This window comes from Scyliorhinus torazame, chromosome 16 (genome assembly GCF_047496885.1).
Source record: "Scyliorhinus torazame isolate Kashiwa2021f chromosome 16, sScyTor2.1, whole genome shotgun sequence".
NCBI classification, from domain to species: Eukaryota; Metazoa; Chordata; class Chondrichthyes; order Carcharhiniformes; family Scyliorhinidae; genus Scyliorhinus; species Scyliorhinus torazame.
The window spans coordinates 62,297,903-62,323,215 of record NC_092722.1 but is presented as its reverse complement, the minus strand read 5'-3'; positions in this window follow the sequence as shown (position 1 = coordinate 62,323,215).

Here is a 25,313-nt window from a genome sequence, read left to right as displayed (position 1 = left end):
CCTAATTGTCCACAATTGTCCACTGTAAATTGCCTTCAGCTTTGCAGTAGGACGTAAACCATTTTTGACTTACCTTTTCAGAGCTCCTCATCGACTACAATATTGGCGATGAGCATAAAACAGAACTACAGGTGGTGCTGCTGGACATTCAGACCACAGCTGCATCTCCACACGAGGAGCAAGGTTAGCACTGTTTCAAAAATGCCACTCTTTAGTAGACTCGATGTGGGTGTGTAAGACTGGGTTCAGTCCGTGTAGTGTTTATGCTATCTTTTCAGGTCAAAAGCTATTACTGGAGAGGACCACCAGAAAGTAATTCTTTGACCACCAGTGGGGCCCCTGCTTTCAGCATCATAAAGAGCCTAACCTACTCTGCGGTCCCAAACTCCAAGACGTTTGAAGAATTGGTGGCACTTGTAACAAACCAGTGTGACCCCAAGCCGTCGGTCATTGTCCAAAGACACTGATTCAATGCAGCTATGAGAAGTCCGGGCAAGTCTGTTACTGAGTTTCCGGCAGGCTTATGCAAACTGACAGAAAACAGTGACTACGGGCCATCTCTACCAAAGGTGCTATGAGACCACCTTGTGAAATGAAAAATCGCTTATTGTCACAAGTAGGCTTCAACTGAAGTTACTGTGAAAAGCCCCTAGTCACCACATTCCAGCGCCTGTTCAGGGAGGCTGGTATGGGAGTAAACAACATGGCGACTCAGCGGAACCTGCTGGCCTAACCGCCAGACAAGATAGGCTGAAGGGCCTTTTCTGTGCTGTAGACCTCTATTATTCAACATGGAAATGATAGAAAGCATCCAATGGATACGAATGAGAAGGTTCTGAATACATTTTTCTAAAATCCCGCAACACACAAATCATGCCAAATTTTGAGCATCTTTTTGTTTATTCTTTCATCCAATTTTCATAAAATTTACAGTGCAGAAGGAAGCCATTCGGCCCATCAAATCTGCGCCCGCTCTTGGAAAGAGCACCCTACTTAACCCCACCCTCCACCTTATCCCCATAACCCTGCAACCCCATCTAACCTAAGGGCAATTTATCATGGCCAAGCCACCTAACCTGTACATCTTTGGACTGTGGGAGGAAACCGGAGCACCCGGAGGAAACCCACGCAGACACAGGGAGATCGTGCAGACTCCGCACAGACCGTGACCCAGCCGGGAATCGAACCTGGGACCCTGGCGCTATGAAGCCATAGTGTTTTTAAAAAAATATATTTTATTCAAAATCAAACATAACAGTACAAAGTTTTTCTTTTTAACAACAATAAAGCAATATAAATAACAGTGGCCAGTTTTAAACAAATAAATAAATAATATATAAACAAAAAACTAAATGGCAACTGCCTTATCAAAAATAGTTACTCTCCAAAAGTACAATCCAACAGTCCAATATACATTACCTAATACAAATACCTATACATATACAGTGACATCCCTGAGAGCCCGCCCGGGTCCATGGTGGAGAAAACCTTATACTGGGCAATCCGATTTACCATGTCGGATATGCGGGGGAGAGGGTACGCATCTAGCTGTGTGTACCTGTTGATGGTCTGGCTATAGTCTATGACCATCCTTTGCTTCTCCCCGGTCTTTACTACTACCACCTGGGCTCTCCAGGGACTATTGCTGGCCTGGATTATGCCTTCCTTCAGCAACCGCTGGACTTCAGACCGAATAAATATCCGGTCCTGGGCGCTGTACCGTCTGCTCCTAGTGGCGACGGGTTTGCAATCCGGGGTGAGGTTTGCAAACAAGGACGGCGGTTCAACCTTGAGAGTTGCGAGGCCGCAGATAGTGAGTGGGGGTATTGGGCGAATTGAAATGTTAGGCTCTGCAGGTTACACTGGAAATCTAATCCCAGTAATGTGGGCGCGCAGAGTTGGGGAAGGACGTAGAGCCTGTAGTTATTAAACTCCCTCCCTTGCACCGTTAGGTTCGCAATGCAGAACCCTTTGATCTCGACGGAGTGGGATCCTGCAGCTAGGGAAATCTTTTACGTACTTAGATGGATGGTCAGGAAACAGCGTCTTACCGTGTCTGGGTGAATGAAACTTTCGGTGCTCCCGGAGTCGATCAAGCATGATGTCTCGTGTCCGTTGATCAGCACCGTTGTTGTCGTCGTCTGGAGCGTCCGGGGCCGTGATTGACCCAGAGTCACCGAAGCCAGTCGTGGTCGTAGTGTCGCGGCGTCTTCTTCGGACCCCGTGGAGCCGTCGATGCTAGGGTCCTTTGTTGTCATCCAAGATGGCAGCGTTCATGAATCGCACGCGGCCGGGGGTGGACAAAATGGCCGCCCCCATGGATCGCATGTTGTCGGGGGTGGACAAAATGGCCGCCCCCATGAATTGCACGTGGCTGGGGGGTCACAAGATGGCGGCGCCCATCTTCCCCTCGTGGTGCCCGGGACCCAAAATGGCGGCGCCCGCGGGTCGCACATGGGGCGCTGGGGGGGTTGGGGAGTGTTTGGGCTATGCTGGGCTCGTTCTTCTCCGGGGATTGCGGCGACCCCCCGGGACCGGCACACTGCCGTGTAATGGCCCTTCTTGCCGCAGCTTTTACAAGTAGCTGCGCGGGCTGGGCAGCGCTGCCGGGGGTGTTTCGCTTGCCCGCAGAAATAACAGCGGGCCCCCCCGGGATGGTCTGGCGCTTTAACCGCGCAAGCCTGTGAGGGGGGGGGGGTTTGTCGCGACGGGGGTCCACGGAGCCCAAGGGGCTGCCGCGCGGTCGGGGCCGTAGGCGCGGGCGTTTTGTGAGGCCACATCTAGGGAAGCTGCAAGGGCCCGTGCCTCTGAGAATCCTAGCGACTCTCTTTCTAAAAGTCTTTGGCGGATTTGGGGAGAGTTCATACCTGCCACAAACGCATCGCGAATTAGCATGTCCGTGTGTTCGATCGCGTTCACCGGCGGGCAGCTGCAGCCCCGTCCCAAAATTAGCAGCGCGGCATAGAATTCTTCTAGCGATTCTCCGGGACTTTGCCGTCTCGTTGCGAGTTGGTAGCGCGCGTAGACCTGGTTCACGGGGCGAACGTAGATGCTCTTCAGTAATGCGAGCGCCGTCGGGAAATCCTCTGCGTCTTCTATGAGAGGGTAAATTTCCGGGCTTACCCTCGAATGCAGGACCTGCATTTTCTGGTCTTCTGTGATCCGGCCGGGGGCCGTTCGGAGGTAGGCTTCAAAACATGCTTGCCAGTGTTTAAATACTGCTGCCGAGTTCGCTGCATGGGGGCTGATCCGTAGGCATTCCGGGGCGATCCGGAGCTCCATAGTCCTTTAATCTCGCTGAATAAATTGTAGCGCACAATGACTTACGAGAGAGACGAGTAGTGATGAAGTCGATGAGGCTTTATTAAGCGAGACTTGTCCCCAGCAGTTCAGCAACAGAATGAAGCGGCGGGGAGAAGCTTGGGTTCTTATACTCCGCCTTCAGGGCGGAGCCAGGAGTCAACAGCCAATCAGGACCCGGGATCTGTCAGCCAATAGCATCACGGCTTCACAGTCCCACATGACCCCTAATACATACCACCACAAAACCCTACCATGTCATTTATCCAGGTCTCCACGCCCGGGGGTTTGGCTTCCTTCCACATAAGCAATATCCTGCTCCGGGCTACTAGGGACGCAAAGGCCAAAACATCAGCCTCTCCCGCCTCCTGCACTCCCGGCTCTTCTGCAACCCCGAATATAGCTAACCCCCAGCTTGGCTCGACCCGGACCCCCACCACCTTCGAAAGCACCTTCGCCACCCCCACCCAGAACCCCTGTAGTGCCGGACATGACCAGAACATGTGGGTGTGATTTGCTGGGCTTCTCGAGCATCTCCCACACCTATCCTCTACCCCGAAAAATTTACTGAGCCGTGCTCCAGTCATATGCGCCCTGTGTAAAACCTTAAATTGTATCAAGCTTAGCCTGGCACACGAGGACGACGAGTTTACCCTACGTAGGGCATCGGCCCACAGCCCCTCTTCGATCTCTTCCCCCAGCTCTTCTTCCCATTTCCCTTTCAGCTCATCTATCATGATCTCCCCCTCGTCCCCCATTTCCCTGTATATATCCGACACCCTACCACCCCCCACCCATGTCTCTGAGATCACTCTATCCTGCACCTCCTGCGTCGGAAGCTGTGGGAATTCCCTCACCTGTTGCCTCGCAAAAGCCCTCAGTTGCAGAAACCGAAATGCATTCCCTTGGGGCAACCCATATTTTTCCGTCAGTGCTCCCATACTCGCAAACGTCCCATCTAGGAACAGATCTCTCAGTTGTACTACCCCAGCTCTTTGCCATACTCCAAATCCCCCATCCATTCTCCCCGGAACAAACCTATGGTTATTTCTTATCGGGGACCGCACCGAGGCTCCTGTCCTTCCCCTATGCCGTCTCCACTGCCCCCAGATTTTTAGTGTTGCCATCACCACTGGGCTTGTGGTGTATTTCTTTGGTGAGAACGGCAACGGCGCCGTCACCATAGCTTGTAGGCTAGTCCCCTTGCAGGACGCCCTCTCCAATCTCTTCCACGCCGCTCCCTCCCCTTCTCCCATCCACTTACACACCATTGAGATATTGGCGGCCCAGTAATAATCGCTTAGGCTCGGTAGTGCCAACCCCCCCCCTATCCCTGCTACGCTGCAAGAACCCCCTCCTCACTCTCGGGGTCTTCCCGGCCCACACAAAACTCATAACACCTTTCTCAATTCTCTTAAAAAAAGCCTTCGTGACCATCACCGGGAGGTACTGAAACACAAAGAGGAATCTCGGGAGGACCACCACTTTAACCGCCTGCACCCTACCTGCCAGTGACAGGGACACCATGTCCCATCTCTTGAAATCCTCCTCCATCTGTTCCACCAATCGTGTTAAATTAAGCCGGTGTAAGGTTCCCCAATTCCTGGCTATCTGAATCCCTAAATACCGGAAATCTCTTGTTACCTTCCTCAGCGGTAAATCATCTATTCCCCTGCTCTGCTCCCCCGGATGCACCACAAACAACTCACTTTTCCCCATGTTCAATTTGTACCCCGAAAAATCCCCAAACTCCCTAAGTATCCGCATTATCTCTGGCATCCCCTCCGCCGGGTCCGCAACATACAACAAATCATCTGCATACAAAGATACCCGGTGTTCTTCTCCTCCCCTAAGCACTCCCCTCCACTTCCTGGAACCCCTCAGTGCTGTGGCCAGGGGCTCAATCGCCAATGCAAACAGTAACGGAGACAGGGGACACCCCTGCCTCGTCCCTCTGTGAAGACGGAAATAATCAGACCTCCGTCTATTCGTGACCACACTGGCCATCGGGGCCCTATACAGCAACTGTACCCATCCAATATACCCATCTCCAATGCCAAATCTCCTCAGCACCTCCCACAGATAATCCCACTCCACTCTGTCGAATGCTTTCTCGACATCCATCGCCACCACTATCTCCGCCTCCCCCTCTGGCGGGGGCATCATCATTACCCCTAGCAACCTCCGTATGTTCGTGTTCAGCTGTCTCCCCTTCACGAACCCGGGTTGGTCCTCATGGACCACCCCCGGCACACAGTCCTCTATCCTCGTCGCCATCACCTTGGCCAGAATCTTAGCATCTACGTTTAAAAGGGAAATGGGCCTGTAGGACCCGCATTGCAGCGTGTCTTTTTCCTTCTTTAAAAGGAGCGATATCGTTGCCTCTGACATAGTCGGGGGCAGCTGCCCCCTTTACCTAGCCTCATTAAAGGTTCTCGTCAAAAGCGGGGCCAGCAAGTCCATATACTTCTTATAAAATTCCACCGGGAATCCTATTGTTCCCGGCGCCTTCCCCGCCTGCATGCTCCCAATCCCTTTCACTACCTTCTCCATCTCAATCTGTGCTCCCAGTCCCGCCCTCTCCTGCTCCTCCACCTTAGGGAATTCCAGCTGATCCAGAAAGCTCATCATTCTCTCCTTCCCTTCCGGGAGCTGAGCTTTATATAATCTTTCGTAGAATACCTTGAACACCCCATTCACTCTCTCCGCTCCCCGCTCCATCTCTCCCTCCTCATCTCTCACTCCCCCTATCTCCCTCGCTGCTCCCCTCTTCCTCAGTTGGTGGGCCAGCAACCGGCTCGCCTTCTCTCCATATTCGTACTGTACACCCTGTGCCTTCCTCCATTGTGCCTCTGCATTACCCGTGGTCAACAAGTCAAATTCTACGTGTAGCCTTTGTCTTTCCCTGTACAGTCCCTCCTCCGGTGCCTCCGCATATTGCCTGTCCACCCTCAAAAGTTCTTTCAGCAACCGCTCCCTTTCCCTACCCTCCTGCTTTCCTTTATGTGCCCTGATGGATATCAGTTCCCCTCTAACCACTGCCTTCCACGCCTCCCAGACCACTCCCACCTGAACCTCCCCATTGTCATTAAGCTCCAAGTACCTTTCAATACACCCCCTCACCCTTAAACATACCCCCTCATCCGCCAATAATCCCATATCCATTCTCCAGAGTGGGTGCTGTTCTTTTTCCTCTCCCACCTCCAGGTCCACCCAATGTGGAGCGTGGTCCGAGATAGCTATGGCCGTATACTCCGTCCCTGTCACCTTCGGGATCAATGCCCTTCCCAAAACAAAAAAGTCTATCCGTGAGTATACTTTGTGGACAGAGGAGAAAAACGAGAACTCCTTACTCCTAGGCCTGCTAAATCTCCAGGGGTCTACTCCTCCCATCTGCTCCATGAAGTCCTTGAGCACCCTAGCTGCAGCCGGCCTCCTCCCGGTCCTGGACCTCGATCTGTCCAGCCCTGGGTCCAGCACCGTATTAAAGTCTCCCCCCATTACCAACTTTCCCACCTCCAGGTCCGGGATACGTCCCAACATACGCCTCATAAAATTTGCATCATCCCAGTTCGGGGCATATACGTTCACTAGAACCATCGCCTCCCCTTGCAATCTGCCACTCACCATCACGTATCTACCCCCACTATCCGCCACTATGGTCTTTGCCTCAAACAGTACCCGTTTCCCCACTAAAATAGCCACCCCCCTGTTCTTTGCATCTAAACCCGAATGAAACACCTGCCCCACCCATCCTTTGCGTAGTCTGACCTGGTCTGTCAGTTTCAAATGCGTCTCCTGCAACATAACCACATCTGCCTTTACTTTCTTTAGGTGTGCGAGTACCCGTGCCCTTTTAATCGGCCCGTTCAGCCCTCTCACGTTCCACGTGATCAGCCGGGTTGGGGTTTCTTTAACCCCCCCCCCCTTGACGGCTAGCCATCTCCTTTTCCAATCCAGCTCCTCACCCGGTTCCCACGTAGCCGTATATCCCGCCGACGGCACCCTCCCGCCTCGACCACCCCACCCCGTACCAGCTCCCCCTTCTCCCCAGCAGCAGCAACCCAGTTAACTCCCCCCCTCCGCTAGATCCCTTTCTAGCGTAGTTGCACCCCCCATGTTGCTCCCAGAAGTCAGCAAACTCTGGCTGACCTCGGCTTCCCCCCGTGACCTCGGCCCCCACTGTGTGAGGCCCCCTCCTTCCTGCTTCCCTGTTCCCGCCATAATTACCATAGCGCGGGAACAAAGCCCGCGTTTCCCACTTGGCCCCGCCCCTAATGACCGGCGCCCACAGTTCCTCATCCTCCCTCCCCCCCTCCCCACAACATGGGAAAGAGAGAAAAGTTACAGGGTCGCAAGATTAACAACTTGAAAAATCAGCCCCTCCCCCTTTTCCCCCCCCTCACCCCTCATAATCACCCCACCACTTTGTCCCAAACGTTCTTTTTCTTGCCCGCCTATTCCAGCTTCTCGTCCACAATAAATGTCCACGCCTCTTCTGCCGTCTCAAAGTAGTGGTGCTTCCCTTGGTGTGTGACCCACAATCTTGCCGGCTGCAACATTCCGAATTTGACCTTCCTTTTGTGAAGCACTGCCTTAGCCCGATTAAAACTTGCCCTCCTTCTCGCCACCTCCGCACTCCAATCTTGGTATAAGCGGATCACCGCGTTCTCCCACCTACTGCTCCGAGTTTTCTTCGCCCATCTGAGGACCATCTCTCTGTCATTATAGCGGAGAAACCTCACCACTATGGCTCGAGGTATTTCTCCAGCCCTCGGTCTTCGCGCCATAACTCGATAAGCTCCCTCCACCTCCAAAGGGCCCGTCGGGACCTCCGATCCCATTAGCGAGTGAAGCATCGTGCTCACATATGCCCCGACGTCCGCCCCTTCTGCGCCTTCGGGAAGACCTAGAATCCTTAAATTCTTCCTCCTCGAATTATTCTCCAGCACCTCCAGCCTTTCCACACACCTTTTGTGTTGTGCCTCGTGCATCTCTGTCTTCACCACCAGGCCCTGTATTACATCTTCATTTTCAGCGGCCTTTGCCTTCACGACCTGAAGCTCCTGCTCCTGGGTCTTTTGCTCCTCCTTTAGCCCTTCAATCGCCTGTAATATCGGGGCCAGCAGCTCCTTCTTCATCTCCTTTTTCAGTTCTTCCACACAGCGCCGCAGGAACTCTTGTTGGTCCGGGCCCCACACCAAACGGCCACCTTCCGACGCCATCTTGCTTTGAGCTTGCCTTCCTTGCCGCTGCTCTAGAGGATCCTCCGCAATCCGGCCGCTTTCCTCTCCTTTTTCCATCTGTGTCCGGGGGGATTCCCTTCTGGTTTACCGCACAGTGTTTTTAACCGTTAAAATTGCCGCTGGGGCTCCTATTAAGAGCCCAAAAGTCCGTTCCACCGGGAGCTGCCGAAACATGCGACCTAGCTGGTCATCGCCGCACCCGGAAGTCATGAAGCCATAGTGTTAATCACTATGCTACCATGCTGCCCTTCACAGGTTATGGACATGCTTGGAAGGCCAGCATTTGTTACCCATCCCCAATTGCCCTTGAACTGTGGCTTGCTCGGTCACTTCAAAGATCAGTTAAGAATCAACCATATTGTAGTGGGCCTGGAATCATATATAGATCAGACTATGTAAGAGTGGCAGTCCAGATGGGATCCCATGACAATTGATGATCGTTTCATGGTCACCATTACTGAGAATAGTTTTCAATTCCAGATTTTATTAATTGAACTTGAACTCCACCAGTTGCCGTGAGATTTGAAGACATGCCCCCCAGAAGCAGTGGGCGGGATTCTCTGATCCTGAGGCTAAGTGTTGACACCGTCGTACACGTCGTCGCGTTTCTCAACGGCGTCAACATGGCCTCAGGAGCAGCGATTCTGACCCCTACAGGGGGCAGCACGGCACTGGAGTAACCCACGCTGCTCCAGCTGCCGATCCCGGTGTCAGATGCGCGCTGCGGGTCTGCGCTTGCGCAGTTGGGCCGGCACCAATGCGCGCATGCGCAGTGGGACCGGTGCGATTGCCGCGCTTACACGGTAGCTCCCTTCTCCGCGTTGGCCCTGACGCAACATGACGTAGGGCTCCAGGGGCCGCGCGGAACAAAAGAGGCCCCCAGCCCTCGAGGCCGGCCCGCCGATCGGTAGGCCCCGATCGCAGGCCAGGCCACAGCGGAGGCCCCCCTCCCGAGGTCAGAGGCCCCTCCCCGCCCCCCCACCAGGCCGCCCCCGGATCCATTAACGCCGAGGTCCCTTCGGGTAAGACCAGGTGTGAATGGCGCCGGCGGGACTCGGGGTTTTTTGTACGGCCGCTCGGCCCTCCTGGGCCAAGAATCACCGGGAGGGCCCTGTAGAGCGGCCCCGACCGCGCCGGCACCAATGGATTCTCCACTCTCCGGAGATCGGCAGACCGGCGTCGGGGCGGCGCGTGCCCGTCCCGGCGATTCTCTGGTCCGGCCTGGGCTGAGAGAATCCCACCCATAGGTTTAGGTCTCTGGATTGCGAGTTCAGTGATGTTACCACTATGCCACGGCATGCTGCCTCCGGCCTCGGGTGCACGGTCTCCCCGTGTCTGCGTGGGTTTAGTACATTGGTATTAAGAGCTGAAATAGGCAATTCAGCCCTTCTTTTTGAAAAAAAATATATTTATTAAAGTTTTTTAACACAATTTTTCTCCCTTACAAACAATAACCCCCCCCCCCCTAACAAAAAACGAGAAATCGCGCAGAGCAAGATATATACATGGCAAAACCGCCATTCAATCAGATCATGGCTGATCTCTTCCTGGTCTCAAATACACCTCCCTACCTATTTCCTTTATCCCTTTAACCTGTTTGTTTTATCAGAAGCATATCTATCTCCTTCTTGAAACCATTTAATGACTCAGACTCCACCGCACTTTGGGTTCCACAAATTCACCACCCTCTGCGAGAAGTAGTTCCTCCTCATCTCAGTTCTAAATCTATCACCTGTCAACCTGTATCTGTGACCTCTCGTTCTAGATTACCCCACAAGGGGCAACATTTAGTCTACATTTACTTTATCAATCCCTCTTCGTATTTTATACACCTATCTTATTTATTTCCACCGGGTGCTCCGGTTTCCTCCCACAATCCAGAGATGTGCAGGTAAGGTGGAGTTACAGCGGTCAGGCGGGGGAGTGGGTTTGAAGTAATGTGCTGAAAATCATATTTTTCTGAAAACTCTGTCCAATCGCAGCTGTCAAAACTTGGACCGTTATCTGTCATTACAGTAAGTGGTATCCCATGTCCGGCAAATACTTCTTTGGTTGTTTTTATGGTTGCTGTCGAACTAGAATTGGGCAATTTGATCACCGAGGGGTAGTTTGAGATGTAATCTATTATGAGTAGATAATCCTTACCATGGAAGTAAAATAGATCAATGCCAACCTTTGACCATGGAGTCTTGACTAGTGGATGCATCGTCAATGTTTCTTTTTGTTACTGTGACTGGTTTTGTTGACATGTTTCACATTCTGCTGCAAGATTAGCGATGTCTTCATTTATGCCTGGCCAATAGGGCTCTTCTTTTGCACTTTTCCATCCCCAGTTGGCCTTCATGTTCCTTAACGTAATCGGAATTACTATGCAGTCTTGCCGAAGCAGGAATCTGTTGATGTTGCTCAGCTCATCTCGAATGTTCCTATAGGTAGAACAACTACCTTTAGGCAAACCATTTCTCATTTAACGCATCACACCCTGTAATGTGTCAGCCTTGGTTGTTTCTTCTTTCAGTGATTTCATTTTTTCATCCTAGTTTCGTCTGTGAAGTTAGCTTGAGCTTTGATTGCCAGGATTATAACATTCATCCCTGTATCTTCTTCAGTTGCATGTGACAGTGCATCAGCTACCACAAGGTCTTTACCCGTTATGTAGACCAGCTCAAAGTCATTACGTTGTAGTTTCGTTATGATACATTGTAGTCTCGGTGACATATCATTCAGAGACAAGAGGATGATGATCCGTTACTACAGTAAAGGTTGGTAACCCCTATACATAGTTGTGAAACTTCTCCATTCCTGTGAGAAGACCTAAACATTATTTTTCTATCTGCGCATAGCTCTGTTCAGTTGGAGTCATCGTTCTTGACGCGTAGGCTATGGATTGCCATTGCCCATCTGATATTTTCTGAAGTAGCACAGCTCCTTAGCCATCCTTGCTTACATCTGTTGATATCTTTGTTTCACTCATTGTATTAAAGAATGAAAGAACTAGTGTTGTTGTGAGTGCCGTCTTTAAATCAGACCATTCCTTTTCGTGTTCTTCCGTCCAATGGAATGAAATATTTTTTCTTATGAGCTGCCTGAGAGATGATGGGCTGGATTCTCCGGTTGCCGACACCAAAATCGCGTTCAGCGATCGGCCGGAGAATCAAAGTGCCCGACTGAATCGGGGGCGGCGCTGCTTTCGCGATGCCCACCCCCTCCTAAGCGGCGGAGCCGCGTGACGTATCGATGCTTCGCCCGCAACCGGCCGAGTTCCTGACGGCGTGCGTCACGAGTGGGAACTCGGCGTGGCGGCTGCGGACTCAGTCCAGCGCCACCACAGTCGGGGAAAGACCGATCTGCAGGCAGGGGGGACATTATCAGGGGCTGGGGTCTCTGTGGGGAGGTGGTCCAGGGCGCGCGAGCCAGCCAAAGAGGGGGCACTATTTTGTGAGCCGGGTCTGCGAGCGGTCTCCGCCATGTAGCACGGTGCAGCCGCTGCAGGCCGCCGGCGTGCGCATGCATGGCCACGGACACGGCATGCCTGTACAACTAGGAATGACGAACTTTCCGTTCCCACAATCTCAAATTTTGTTGGCATCTTGAGGTCTTTAACTTGGACAGTGAGATAACATCCCATCATACTAATGATGTTGCCACTATAGTCTCGTAACTGACAATCATTATCATGTAGTTGCAGCATTTGGTTCAATTTGACCAAGTCCAATTGATTAATCAAATTTGCATGAGCACCGGTATCAATTTGAATTGAATGTCCGTTCCATTAATCTTCAATGGAATTGTCCAGTCATCTTTATTATTGACAATCGATATTGGTTTTAGGTTTTTCCTAGCGGACATTGCCTTTGGAGTTTTTTCTGCAAGGCTGACAAAGAAAGTGTCTTCCAAGTTGTAATCATCCTGTATAGTATTGGGCCCTTTAATTGCACATTTATTTGAATTTACTTGTGTACAGCTCTGACTTTAGTAACTGTATTCTTCTTTTTATATTGATGTGAAGTCGTACCCGTTCTACATTGCGAGGCGAAGTGGTTAAGTCTTTGACACTTCGCACAGGTCTTACCGAAGGCTGGGCATTTTTTCACTGGGTGGACATGTCCACAACGTTTGCACGTCACGCAAAATAGCCACCATGTGGAACGCGCTGTTTTTTATGTGCAAGGTTGATACCTGGCATAATAATCAGCTCCATTTTGATTTACTTTACAATATCCTCCCAGATATCCAGTCTCTTCCAGAATCCTGGGCAGGTCCTGTGCAAACAAGCATTGACTATGGAATAACCGTCGGTGTCCATTGTGCCAGCTTGTGAATGGAATTCGTAGAATAGAACCATAGAATTCCTACAGTGCAGAAGGAGGCCCATCGTGTCTGCACTGACCCTCTGAAACAGCACCCTACATAGGCCCACTCCCCCATTCAATCCCCATTACTCCACTTAACCTACACATCTTTGGACACTAAGATAAGAACAATGCAATGTAGCAGTGGCGTGGGCTATCTGTGCATATGTTGGTCCCGGTACTAAATTTGTCGGGCCCTTATCCTTATGCATGGGACATGTGCTTCCGGAACCCAAATGTGACAATTATCTCCCCCTCAGAATCCCAGAGCACTGATAACCTGACATGCGCCGGGATACTCCGAGCCCTCGGTGGGTCGGACAATCACCGGTGATGCGGGAAATTCCTGCCATGCCGCTCAAATGCCAGGACATTATTCTCCGGCGACCAGAGAATCTGCGGCAATCGCGCGCGCGGTCGACGAGGTGCCGGTCGGGGGTCGCTGAAAGAGGCTCCCGCGGCGATTCTCCGCAGTCGACCGGCCGAATTCCCACCGAGTTCCGCTGACTCCCGCCATCCCAGTGGGAGGGTGCGGGGGAAATCAGACTCCAGGGGGGGCCTCCACGGCATCCAGGCCAGCGAGTGGGGGCTACCGCTTGGCGGGCACTCGCGATCTGGAGGGGGCCTACCTTCTGCCGCGCGGGCCCGCTGTAGGGTTCTGCCATGTTGCGCGGCGTGGCGCGGAAACGATCATGTTGCATAGCGTATGCGCGGACCCATGCCAGCAATGCAGGGCCACGTATCGGCGCCGGAGCAGCGTGAAGCACTCGGGCGTCGTGCTGGCCTCCTGAGGGCTGCTGAATCGCTGGGCTAGGAGGCCCGTTGATGTCGGCATGCACCACTCCGGTGTTTACACCGGCGTCAACACTTGGCCAGGATTTCGGAGAATCCCGGCCATGATCTCTTTGTTCCATTAATTCTCGGGCCCCTTGTTTCATTTGCGACTTGTCACATCGACTCCAGGCCAAAATCAATATCTACCCAGTTCTACAATCTGCTATGATATTTCCACTTTCCACAATGGGTAGCACTCCTGCCTGATCGTACCTGGAGAAGAGCGCCTGAGAGGTCCCCTTTCACATCCTGAAACCCGCAGTTCGACTGAGTTCATCGTCACGGGTAGTATGAAGAATCTTGGATTATTATTATTGTTTGGGGTAGTTTAAGGTGGGGGGTACTGTTTTATTGTGTTTAATAATAGGGGCAGCACGGTGCACAGAGATTACCTCTGCTGCCTCAGAGCGCCAGGGACTGGGGCTCAATTCTGGCATTGACTGTCTGTGTGGAGTTTGTCGTGTTAGGTACACTGGTATAACACTGGCTGCAACTGGATGCAGCTTAGATCAAAAAGATACTCCAGACCTTGAAGTTAGTTCAATCAGGTTTATTGAACTAATAGCACAGTTCTCTGTGAGTTTGACTCTCTGCTAAATTAAGTGTGGTTACTCTGTCTGACTGAACCAGACTAGCTCTTAGCCACGTGGTGGAGGTGTGAGATTGTAACAACAACCTTGTCTGACTCTCTAGATGTTCATCAGTGGAAAGAGATGGAGTGACAGTGCCTCATGTCTTTTATAGTCAGATCCCACCCCTGAGTGTCCCACCTGCTTATTGGTCATGTCCTGTTCACTGTGTCCATTAGCTGCTTGTCTGTGCCTGTCTGTATATCATTATGTGTGTGTCTGCATATCATGACAGCGTTTACACATGCACCCTGTGTCCGCTTGGGTTTTCTCCAGGTGCTCCGTTTTCCTCCCACAGTCCAAAGAAATACAGGTATGGGGATAGACCGGGGGAGTGGGCCTAAGAAGGGTGCTCTTTCAGAGAGTCGGTGCCGACTCGATGGGCCAAATGGCCTCCTTCTGCACTGTAGGGATTCTGTAGTTTTTTAATGGTGCCCTCTCTTTCACAGTGATGTTACAATGGGAACAGTACTACATTCTCCCATGGATAAAAAACCAGGCTTAAACACCAGCTTAATGCATTGAAGTGCTTCTCAGCAGCCTAATTGATTTTGACACTCAATTGGAAAGTCCACTGTGTGAGCAGAAGATCACACATTTCCAGGTGGAGCTGCAGGAGAGTCCTGGAGATTAACGGGCAAGTAGGAATTTGCTCAAATGCTTTACCCACCTCCAGTTATTTTACAAGTACCAACACATGGTTATTGACCCTTCTGTCAGGAGAAATGGTTTCTCATTGTAAACTCTATCACATGAAGTCATGGTTTTGCAAAGGAATAAAGGAGAGACTCTGAGCGCGACATGGAAACGCCTAGCTCCCCTGCTCCAACGGGGAGCGAGTACTATTCGCTGAGGGAGGGGCAAGGACCTACTGCGGATTGTCTGAAGGGGCACAGCCTTCTGATGCACGGCTCCTCAGATGGATCGCCGGAAGTGCCTCTTGCTCTGTAAGCTGTGTGAGAGGACTTGGCCTCTTTGGATTGTCCTCTCATCTGCTGCCTTCTGATAGGCCCAGCTGCTGTGGCTTTCCTATTCCTCCAAGTGTTACTCCATCGAGGTGAAACTGGCAGCAAAACCGTCCAGCCGAAGAGTTTACTGCGAAGACATGAGACAAAATAGGGCGTTACATACCAACCTTCCCTGAAGGGGAACCCCCTTCGTAAGTTCCCAGGTGAGGGTTTTCAAGGAAGTTGCCCTATACTGGGGACCATCCAAAAATGTGATTCAATCGCAACTTCGGATGGTTCCGATTGTGTTACACCAATAGTTGCCCAGAAATAGTGAGAAGGATTAAAATCACTTCTAACTTCTGGGTAACTATTGTACAGACCCAGACCAACCCCCGGACAGGACTCCACACACCCGATCCCCACAGGAGACTCACCGCCCTCCCCAACCCCCACCCCCCCTACTCCCTGACTAGCCGCCCCCACGGGACACTCCTATCATCCCCTGCCCCAACATGCCAATTCTACCAGGTAGAATTGGCACTGGGCAGGACTGGCACCATTTTTAGTTAGAATAGTACAGGTCCCAGGTCCCCGATTTTAATATATTCTTGAGGCCCTGCCCGCCTGTGTCAGGGGTCTCGACCGCCAACACAAAGTGTGTGGCTATAGGGGCGGCAGTGGAAATGTGATGGTAAACCCTCCACTGCTCTTTAAATCACTGCCATTCCACCGCCGTGAGAGAGACACCATTAGAAGGGGGGGGTGAGTGTTAGAGGCTTGGCAGCGCAGAGTGAACAACAAACAATAAGGGCCAGTGTACAAGGAAAATTCCAGGGGCGGGATTCTCTGTTGGCTGACGCCGGAATCGGGAAACGCAATTGGGCAGGGAATCTGTTCCGATGCCAAAATCGTGGCAGGCCCTGCTGATTTGACGCCAAATCGCAATTCTCCACCACCTCAAAAGCGGCGTCAATGCGGTGTGGAACAGCTTTTGTGTGTCATTAATGGGTCTGGCCCGATATTCTCCGGGCCCTCCGCGATGCTCCACCTCCCATGGGCTGAGTTCCCGACGGCGTGGATCACTCGTGCATTTAAAAATGGTGAAGCCGGAGTTGTGACTGATGAGGGAGAGAGAGGGGGTAGGACACGGAGAGGTGCGACTGTGACACTGGCCAGGCTGGCTGGGGGGGAGGGGTTCCCAACCAGGGCCATTTGGGGATGGGGGTTGATGAGAGGAACGGGCCGAGTGGCTGGGGTGACCCCCCCCACGGAACTGGGGTGGTGTCCAGGCGCGGACCATCTTTGCCGCTGCCTACAAGGCAGCTTTCTTGCTGTGCCTCTCGCTGACCACCCCCCTTGGCCCCTGGTTCAACAGATGGACAACGACCATATGGATGCCCCCACCCTCCACCATCCCAGCCCCCCCCCCCCCCACCACCCAACCGCCAGCGGCTGGCAGGGTATCACGCAGCCCATTCAAGGTCAACGTCCATTTTAGCCCTATGGGGGTGGCCAGGCGGGGGCCGCGAAGTGTACCGCTGGCAACGGCAGCGTCAGCCGATGGTACCCCTGGCGTCAGGGTCAGGCGACAGGGCTAGAGTTCCCCATGGTGCCGACCACCGATGGGGCCAGGGGTGCGTGGAGGGGAGGAAGGACACGCGGGGATCAGAGCTCGCAGTGCCAACCAAGAGCACCATGTAGCCCATTGGACCTGGTTGGTTACGGGGGTACGCACCATGCTACCATGTCGGCCTCTCACCCCAAACAGACAATGGATATTGGAATTCTGGGTCTGTGTCACATCAGCCAGCGACTACGCCGTCTCCCTCTGGAACTGGGACTCGTCCCTCTGTGTCTGTGCCACGTCGGCCAACACCTGGGTAATGGCGCTGTGACTGGGCCATGCTCAGGAGCATTGCTGCAATTTCCAGGTGGCTCTGACACATGGAAGCCTCTAAGGTGGAAACCCTGTCCTGGGCCTCGGCCAGTGCCTGCACAGAATGCCCCAGGCCTTGGACATGCTGTTCTATAGCTGCACCCCTCGCCCCCGATGCCTCCACCATGGATGCCACCCATGTGTTGTTGGCCTGGGTAGCATGCAAGGTTGGCATCACCACCTGCTCCTGCAGGTGGTTGGACTCCTCCACCTGCGCCTGCTGCTGGATGCTCGCCAACAACCCCTCATGTAGCCCCTGGCTCTGCAACTGCATCTCCACAATCAATGGGATTGTCCGTTTCAGAAGCCAGAAGCCCGTCTGGAAGGCAGCTAGTTCCTGGGGTCAGCCTGTCCACAACTGTCCACCCGCCGGGTGTTCCTACCTCCACCTGATGTAGCGGATCAGCTGTGTGGTGCGCACTAGATAGTGTCGCAGGAGCCTCTTCACTAAAGTGCCCAACCGAGGTGAGTAACTCTGGGATGGTGGAGGGTATTGGAGACAGCTGTGACGGGAAATCCGTGTCACCCTCGGACTCGAGCTCCGGGATAGTCTGGGTCTCGTGTCGAGGGCTGCTGTCCGGACTGCTCTCCTCGTTACATCTTGGCTCATGGTGGGGCTTCAGTTGGGCACTGGTTGGTGTGGGGGGGGACACCGGATGGACCTGCCTCATCACCAGCAGGTCCTGCAAGACACAAGACAAGGCGCATGATTAGTCCACGGGCCGGAGGTGGTGGGGGTAAGGGCGACAGTGAGGGTAGTCTGGGGCTGAAAGTGAGGGTGAGGGTGGTGTAGGGGTGAGGGTGGGGGTGAGTGTGAGGGTGATGTGGGGTGGTGTTTGTGGGGGGCGGGGGGGGGGGGTTGACACACGTCACACGGGGAACCGCAACTCAGCAGAGTCTCACTTCCTTGCCTGCGGCCGATCATCACCCCAGCGACCTCCCTTTCCTCCGGGCGCTGACCATGTCCAGGGCCCGTTTTCTTCCGCTCTCAGTGGTTATTGGCAGCTTACTCCTGTGACTGGGGGTGGAGGGGGAACAGAATACGACAGAGGCTGGTTACACAGGGGCTGGTTTAGCACGCTGGGCTAAATCGCTGGCTTTTAAAGCAGACCAAGGCAGGCCAGCAGCACAGTTCAATTCCCGTACCAGCCTCCCTGAACAGGTGCCGGAATGTGGCGACTAGGGGCTTTTCACAGTAACTTCATTTGAAGCCTACTTGTGACAATAAGCGATTTTAATTTAATTTTCAGAGTGTTAGACAGTGCAATGCATGCAGCCTAGGGAGTGGGTACCTAGTGACCAGGGTACCCGCCCATGGTGGCCGGTATGGGTGCCGGCATGTGGTGCAGGGTGGGGGGTCGATTACCCTCCGGGTGGCGGAGGGGTCGGGTTACAGGTATGTGGGACAGGGTTTAGTACCAGGGGCACAGTGCTGCCTACTCACCCTGGTCGCCTTGAGGAGGTCGTGCAGTTTGTTCCGGCATTGCTGGCCGGTCCGGACGGTGTTGCTGGTGGCGCACACCACCTCTGCCACCTGCGCCCGGGCACGGCGAATGGCAGTGGTTGGCAGCCCCCTTCCTGGGCCAGGCTATCGGGTCAACCCCCTCTCCTCCACCGCGCCCAGGAAGGTCTCCAGCTCAGCATTCTTGCAGCCATCTTGTTGGCTGGGGTGGTGTGTGTGAGGAGTGAAGTGAGTATATGCGGCGGCTTGTCGGCCTCCTGAGTGTCAATCGCGAATCCGGCGCCATTTCTCATTGGAATCGATTGTGTTCCACATGGTGCTAGTGCTAGCCCCTCAACAGTCGCTGAATCGGTCCAGGGGCAGCGCCAGTTTTGCTGTCGTGGAAGTCCACGACTCCTGCCCCGGCATCAACACAGTCTCAAGAACAGAGAATCCAGCCCCAGTTCTTAATGTAGTTGGCGCAGGAGTAACTGATGTTTAATTATAAAACTTACTTTCAGATGATTATTTGGGCCTGGATCCAGGAGGAGAGCCTCACAAGCACTGCAGTCATTTTCCAAGATGCCATCCATCCCCATCAGAAATTGGACCACACTACCTGCCCAGATCGATAGAGATAAATGGCTTCCACAGATGCTTGTGCCCATTGGAGACTGAGAATCAAAGCGAATGAGGCATGTGGTTGGTTACTTTAAGAATTGTAAGAAAACACTTGGGCTTGGAATTCCATCAAAAACGTTGTGAAACTCAGAATCACCTCACTAATGAGCTGGTCTGGGAGATTTTAATTTTCACCAGAAAGATACAGAGGGCAGCTCACTGTTGACAATGAGTTATAGCAGTTCCTCCACCAGTGTGAAAGAGCCATAAATCATAAATACCGCAGGTGTGACTCCGTTATGATGATGCCCCTTTGCGAAAGTGTATAATTGTCTGAAATTTGCTATCACTGATGATATTCCATTTTATATCTGGCTGATTCTATTTGTTCTAAAGGTCAAGGCCGAAGCTTAGTGGGACACTGGAATGGAGAGGGCTCCTGCCCAATGTGAAACATTACATCACACAGACAGACCCCCACACACACAGACAGACCCACACACAAATCCACACACACACGGACTGACCCCCACACACGCACAGACACACACACACGGACAGACACACACACACAGACACACGGACAGACCCCCACACATGCACAGACACACACACACACACCAGACACACACAGACAGACCCCCACACACACAGAGACACAGGCAGGCTCACACAAGCACTTCCAACATGCACAATTACAACCACACGTTTAACACACACACAGGTTTCGATTCTCCGCTCCTGAGTCTAAGTGCAGATGCCAACAGAGGATCCATGGAGCTCCACGTCAGAACAATCGGCGCCACATCCGCAACGATTCCACTACCGGTGAGGGGCTAGCACCGGCGCCACGTGGAACATCGACAGAACACACAAAAAACAGTGCAGGAATCGCCCGGTCCGTGATGGACATGCTCAGGGCTGACAAGCTGCAGCCGCATGTAGACTGTACACCCCACACACACATACCAATTGAAAAGGTGGCCCTGGTTCTGCTGGACTGCGTCCCCATCCACCCTCATCCCACAGCCCACCTCCTGGCCACCCCTCACTACTCTCCCAGCCCTGGCAGAAGCCCCCCCCCCGGCCAGCGGCACCACTGTCAGTGAGGTATGGCAGTGCCGGGCACTGTATGTACGCCCCTTCTCTCCGCAGCCACCACACCAGGTTCACAACTGTTGAGAGCGCATGTGGACTCCGTTGTCGGGAACTCGGCCCATCGGAGGCGGAGCATCGCAGGTGGGCCCGCTAATAAGATGCAAACGCGGTTGCAATTACGCGCGGTGAGCGTCGCAATGAGGGGCTGGTTTAGCACAGTAGGCTAAACAGCTGGCTTGTAATGCAGAACAAGGCCAGCAGCGCGGTTCAATTCCCGTACCAGCCTCCCCAAACAGGCGTCGGAATGTGGCGACTAGGGGCTTTTCACAGTAACTTCATTGAAGCCTACTTGTGACAATAAGCGATTGTTATTCAATGATGCCATTTTTGAGGAGGCGCAGCATCGCGATTCTGCATCGAAACGGCGCCTGCCGCGATTTCAGCGTCTGGAGCCATTCCCCGCCCGATCGCATGCCCCGATTTTGGTGCCGGCCAACAGAAAACCCTGCCCATAATCTCACACCTCCACAGGTACAGTCCCCACCACTTTCACCAACCCTGCTCCTTGCAAACAGCAGCTTCCACGGGACAATTATAGAGAAGTATTTGCCAATGCCTTAGGCAATATTTGCAAAGTTGCCCATGGCACACTGGGCTCCATTAATTTTGGGCCAAGACAGCTGTGTTTACTCGCGTTCGCATTGAATCTAATAAAAGAGCCCTCATGGCCATTCAGTGAATACTGCTTAAACCTGCTGCAGCAGCAATTTTAACCATCCTCTCTCTCTCTCTGGCAGTTTTAAAAAATGTGTGGAAATGATAACACAACCAGCAGAACGCAATTCTATCCGGAAAAAAAAACTTCCAGATAAAATGCAAGGCTAGGAGAGGGTCAGCCCTTCTCTAATGAGCTTTGTTCTTCGCAAATGCTGGGGTGACCCATTTTTGTTCTGGTTACTGAATTCGAGCTGATTAGATGCACAAATTCATCCCATGCCGATCTGCTTCAATAATCAGTTGTGAGCTCTGGCTCCAACTTTGGGCCTGGGCCTGTTCATTCTCCAACAGTAATCTCCGGGCTGCATGCTCCCCAAGCTGATGATTAGCAACCGAGGAATAACATTTATTAGCCGGAATATTAGTTAGAACTTGTAAGGCTCATTAGATTTAAAACCATCCACAGTGCGAGCCCCTTATTCCCAAAACAGTTACAATTGGGCTTCTCTTTAATGGAATAAACACTGTAAAAACTCACGGGGCCAATAATAGAAGCAATATGATCTCATTGCAGGGCTAGGATTCTGAGAGTGGAAATAAACATATCCACGGAGAAGAGATAGCATGCATCGCAAACGATTTGCATTCGCGCAAACATGCTCATTAAAAATGACGGAAAGCATTTATCCAAATTAGCCACAGTATCATAGTCTTACAGCACAAATCGCGGCCATTCAGCCCATCATGGGCTCGATCTACCGGCTACGTTGCGCCCGAAAGGCTGCTTGGCCGGTTGATACCGGATCCTTCTTCCGGGATCTACCCGGTCCGCCTCGCCTTGAGATTTAACACGGCCTCGTGAGACGTCGTCATCTGAATCCTCACTATTTTGCAAATCTGGACATTAGAGCGAGACCGCTAGCCTCACTCTAATATGCTCTCCCCTGATCTAACCGAGGAGTTGGAATCCAACCCACTCGCCTTGGAGACCTTCGGCGAGTGCTGTCCCCACAAACGCTGATTCGGCGGAACGGCACATGTGGGGGTCTCTCAGGTATCAGGTGCTTGCCCTCTGGGCCGGGTGGCACTTTGGCACTGCTGGTACAATCTGGCCACCCTGGCACTACCACCCTGACACTGCCACTTGGGTGCTTGCCTGGCACTGCCAAGGTGCCCAGGGGCCACTGGCAGGGGTAGTGCCGGGGTGCTCAGATGACACCTAAGGGTGGTAGGAAACATAGAATCATAAACCCATTTAACACCCAGCTAAACGCGTTCATCACGAGACTGTTCCAATTTGGTAAGATCGCGCCCCATGTCTCTGTCAGACTTCCAATTAGTCACACTTCCCTGCTTTCTCCCCATCACCCTTTTGATGCATTTCTCCAATTCCCTTAAAATGTATTCCAGATCAAAACAACTTACTAAAAATATTCCCTGCATCTCCCCTCTTTATCTTTATCCAAATATTTTCAATCTGAGCTCTCTGGTGATCAGTCAATGGAAACAGTTTCTGCTTATTTATTCTATTAAAACCCATTATAATATTGAACTCCTCTATTAAATCTCCCCTTAACATTTCTCTATTCCAAGGAAATCAATCCAAGCTTATCTAGCCTCTCTATGTAACTGGTGTCCCTCATCCCTGCTATTGTTTGGCGAAATCTCCTCAACACGCTCTCCAAGGCAGCTCCAACCTTCCTAAAGTAAGCATACATTGTACTCAGGCTTGGACATGTACAGTTTTTTTAATATAGGTTTAGTCTAACATCCTTGCTTTCTACTCTATGCCTCTACTTATACTGCCCAGGATTCTATCTCCATAGAGTCCATAGAATCCATAAAATCCCTAAGGTGCAGAAGGAGGCCATTCGACCCATTGCATCCTCACCGATCTTACTAAAGAGCGCTCTATCTAGGCCCACTCTCCTGCCCTATCCCCATTACCTCTGTCATCAATCATGGCCAATCCACCAAGCCTGCACAACTTTGAACTGGGAGAGGAAACCGGAGCATCTGGAGGAAATCCACGCAGTCAGTCACCCAAGGTCAAACTCAAACCCAGGTTCCTGGCATTGACATAACCCACTGAGCCTCCATTCCACCCTTGCAAGTAAGAACTTTATCACCTTCTGCAACCACCTTTGATGGTTTGTGGTAAATACTCAGGTCTCTCCTATAACATTTAGTTATTGCATTTTTTATTCATCTCTGGGAAGGGAGTGCTGCTGGCAAGTGCAATATTTGTTGCCAGTCGCTGATTGTCCTTGAAATGTCTTCATGCATTCATGCAGTTCATGTACTGTAGGTACAGCCACAGCGCTGTTTGGGAGGGAATCCCAGGAATTTGGCCCAATGATAGCAAAGGAATGGCAATATAGTTCCAAATCAGAATGGTGCGTGACTTCGGCCTGGATCATTGTCCGCAGGTTAGATGAACAAAGTCATGAAAATTCCTGTTTCTGCGAACATGTCCCTTCTTTCCCTTGATACTGGCCTCTGCCCCTGCACCAAATCCCAGTATTGTTTATAGCCCATTTGCCAACTTAGTGTCAACTCATGCCAGCTCTTTCCCCCCCACCTGCCATTCGGTGACATTATACCTGCCACACATATTGCAGACTTCCATTCATTGAAAAAACACTGGTATTCACATAAACCCATTTAACACAAAAATTTCATTCAAGTGCACAATCCCTTATGAGAACAAACATTGAAATTCATAGTCATACTTCCAAGATGTCAATCAGACTGTGAAATGGTAAGCACCATGCCCTGCTAATGGATAATTGTGAAATCAGTCATGTAGCACTAATCCAGAAATGCAAGCCGTCAGGCTTACGTGAACAGGCAGAGTAAAATAACAAGCCATGTTTTTTAACACTCAGAAATGTTTATCAAAGATTTGACGGGCAGGAATTTTAAATGCCTCTACAGCTTCCTTTGACAGATGCTTTGGACGCTTCCTCTTGACAATTGCTTTGATAGTTTTGACAGTTGATTTTGACAGGTCTGTTGATAATTTCAATTAGCTTGATAATAATGAGTTAATACATTTTTTACATACATTTATGTCTACTTTTAACTATCTGATCCTCCCCCAAACGGCAGCTGACCTCCCTCCAAGGGTGTCCCAGGACCATATGCATAAACTATCCTGGTTATACAAAGAAATGCACAAAGTTCAGACCTGCTCTTTCCAGGCTACAATATCCAACTTGAATGGATGCAGCTGATGGTTTAAAGGGCCATTAGCCTCTCTGAAACACGTATGTATGAAACTGGTACCGTCTCCATTCTAGCCACTGTAAAGTTGCAAGTGCCATGTTCAAGCGAAGGACTTGCAATTTCCGGGCTCTCTATTGTGGCACAAAATCTAAGTCTTGGATGGGAATTGCACCCCCACACCTCCTGCACGTAATGCTCCATGGACAAGGTGTCTCGTCTCATTTTCCTTCATGAATGTATCCCTTCACACCTCCCAGTATGAAGTTTAATCTCCCAGCGTCCGTCTTTTTCACTAGTCCGTCTATTACCCCATGATGTTTAAATCGCTGGAAGGGGCTGGTTTAGCACACTGGGCTAAATCGCTGGCTTTTAAAGCAGACCAATGCAGGCCAGCAGCACGGTTCAATTCCCATACCATCCTCCCCGGACAGGCGCCGGAATGTGGCGACTAGGGGCTTTTCACAGTAACTTCATTGAAGCCTACCCGTGACAATAAGCGATTTTCATTTTCATTTTCATGTTTCTTGTTAAAATTACATCCTTTTTACCCAAATCAAGTAATTTATATATCAAATAGAGCAGTGGCCTGAATAGCATCCCCTGTGGAACAGTACGATGGACTACTCTCCAGTCTGAAAAGTAGCTGATCACTTTGCATTCTACATTTTAGCCAATTTCACAATCACACAGCCACTACCCTTTCAATCTGACTGATTTCAATTTTGCAAACAAATATATTAATATGGCACTCTGTCAATTGCCTTTTGAAAGTCGCCGTGCGCATGCGTGGCCATGAACCCGTCCATTCTCCGGATGTTTATTTTGTGGAGGCTGGGAGTTTTACCCAGCCTGGCTGCTAGACCCTCACTGTGCTGTGCGCACTGTGGCGGGGGGGTGGGGTGCGAGGGTGCCACTGTGTATAACCAGGGGCTGGGGTGAGTGGTCAGTGGGTGCACAGCAA